Here is a 2,500-nt window from a genome sequence, read left to right as displayed (position 1 = left end):
GTAACCCTACCTCCATGGAGGGAATCAGGCCTAAGTGGAGGGTAACCCTACTTCCATGGAGGGAAGCTCTACCTCCATGGAGGGAATCAGGCCTCCATGGAGGCAGTGAAGCAGGCCTATGTGGAGGATAACCAAACCTCCATGGAGGGGAGCCTGTGTAGCGTATGTTGTGGTTGCAATCCTTTCCACGTTAATATCTTCAGATAATCGATTACCGTTAGCCAGAATAAACTTCCTAAAAGAGGTTTACCTCTGGTATGGAGTGAATTTAACTTAACTCGCATTGGTTGGTGTGGAGTGATGTTGTTTAACTTAACACCCACAATGTGTTAATAAGCATTTTAACATAAAGGTCGTGTTCACATAGTTACCTGCTCTGACGTCATTTCCGGTGTGTCATATATATATATATATATATATATATATATATATATATATATATATATATATATATATATATATATATATATATATATATACACACACATTTTTTTTTAAGTGGGTATAAATTTGTGACGTCTCAAAATGACCATTTCCCGTCAAGAAACGACACAAGTTTTTGGATATAAAACAAAGGATTTTATTGAAAAACTTGCTAATTTATAGATTGTACGTATCTTTTTATTTATCTATTTACTCGTTCTTGTTTCTGTTTCTGGAACCGAATGAGGAAAGTGAAGTCAGAGTTGGACTTTTACGAGAAAGATTTTGTTATGTGACTTTGGTGCCATGTTTTAGTAATCTTGTTATTCCTTTTGACCTCTTTTGTTTTCAAAATGTTTTACTTTTCATCAATTCATTCCATTTTTTTTTTGTTTATTTCATTTCTTCATTTATTTAGTTTTTTTTATTTGTTCAATCTATTTACAAATCTACCTATTTATTTCTTTATTTTTTGCTCACTCTACCTCATCTTTATTCATTCAACTATTTATCTATTTATTTTTATAAATTTATTTTATTATTAATATATATATATATATAATATATATATATATATATATATATATATATATATATATATATATATATATATACTTTTTTTTCATTTATTAATTTCCTTGTGTTCTCTCCTTATCCCTTCCCCTCCTGCTCGTTCGTTTTGTTGTGGCACTATTTGACCCCTCGCCTGACCTCGCCTGGGCGTGGCACTCAGGTCACCTAGTTTGCATCCATTTGTCACTAACCAGCTCCTCCTTGCAACAACAGAGGAGGAGGCGGCCAGGGACAACGCCCTCCCCCGGGTTACGGACAAGGACAAGGACAAGGTCAAGGTCAGAAGGACGGGATGAATGACCTGATTCAGGGAATGGCGACCAACTACATCGGAGGGCTTCTCAGGTAAGGCTAGTGACTCTTGGGCTATAGCCAGCAGAACTTCAGCGAACCCAAATAAGCCAGGGAGTAGGTCTAAGGGCTTCTTTCAGGGTTCTTATTGTCATTAATATTAATATCATCATTATTATTGGATCGAAATATGAATGACCAATCCCCCCTTGTGAACTCTACGAACACGACCAGCTGTGTATTGAATATTGTCATGGTTGACGTTGTCCTGCAATGTTTTAAGCAAATTGCAACTATTGAACTGTTTTTATGACAAATTATTGGCAATTTTGATGGTTGGTGTCTGACTACGTAAGTCAACTTTCGTGGAAATCCGTTAAACCGTTTTTGCTATATATATGCACGAGAAATCACATGAACTCGTGATTCTAATTATGCGGAAAACCACCAAGGATTTTTTCCCGCATATATATGTATACATATATAGCTTTATATATATATATATATATATAATAATAATAATCATGTGAGCTATTGATATATAGATGCATGTTATCGGGAAAGAAATGATACAAATAGCTGTTGTTTGCAACTCTGCTAATATACAGTGCACTAAGAGGAAGGATGGAGCTGACAATACATATATATATATATATATATATATATACATATATATATATACACATACTGTTTTTCAATTAAATGAATTTATTAATAAACAAGATGAATCACTCTTAAAAACATGCCAAGAGAACCCGTAAAATGGAAACTATGTTGAACACATGAAGATCCAGACCGGAGGCAAATACAGAAACCAGAAAAAAAAAGAGAAAAAGAGAGCTAAGAAAGGAGAAAGAAAGAAAATAGGAAGAAAAAAAAGGGAAATGGACGCGAAGAGAGAACGATTGTCGTTGTCATGGACTGTAGTTCACCAGCGCTTCTATTCTCGTGGACAATCTCGCATCACTTTTTTTTTTTTTTTTTTTTCCCTTAGCCTTTACCTTTTGGCATCTGTAAGGAGTTTTCGTTACTAATTTAGTTAATCTTTAGTTAAAACTTACAATTGATGATGATACGGTGCCCCTGACAGAGGACGTTGTAGCGTGGAATTTAATGAACCATGCCCTTGGTTCAACTTCGCCGATGGCAGGATTCGAACCGCCATCCTCTCAACCATCGCCGAAAGTAACGACGCCCTAACCCACTCAACGGG

At 35.5% G+C, this 2,500-nt stretch overlaps 1 protein-coding gene across 1 annotated transcript in view; it reads left to right on the top strand.

Annotated features, from left to right (window-relative positions):
- LOC143026787 (uncharacterized) overlaps nucleotides 1-2,500 on the top strand; it is a gene marked incomplete at its 5' end in the record, with an annotated part of 48,815 nt that overhangs the window by 5,347 nt on the left and 40,968 nt on the right.

Source organism: Oratosquilla oratoria, chromosome 7 (genome assembly GCF_046742065.1).
Source record: "Oratosquilla oratoria isolate Oo_2021 chromosome 7, ASM4674206v1, whole genome shotgun sequence".
In the NCBI taxonomy this organism is placed as follows: Eukaryota; Metazoa; Arthropoda; class Malacostraca; order Stomatopoda; family Squillidae; genus Oratosquilla; species Oratosquilla oratoria.
The sequence above is the reverse complement of the archived record's forward strand: the minus strand, read 5'-3'. Positions and strand labels throughout refer to the sequence as shown.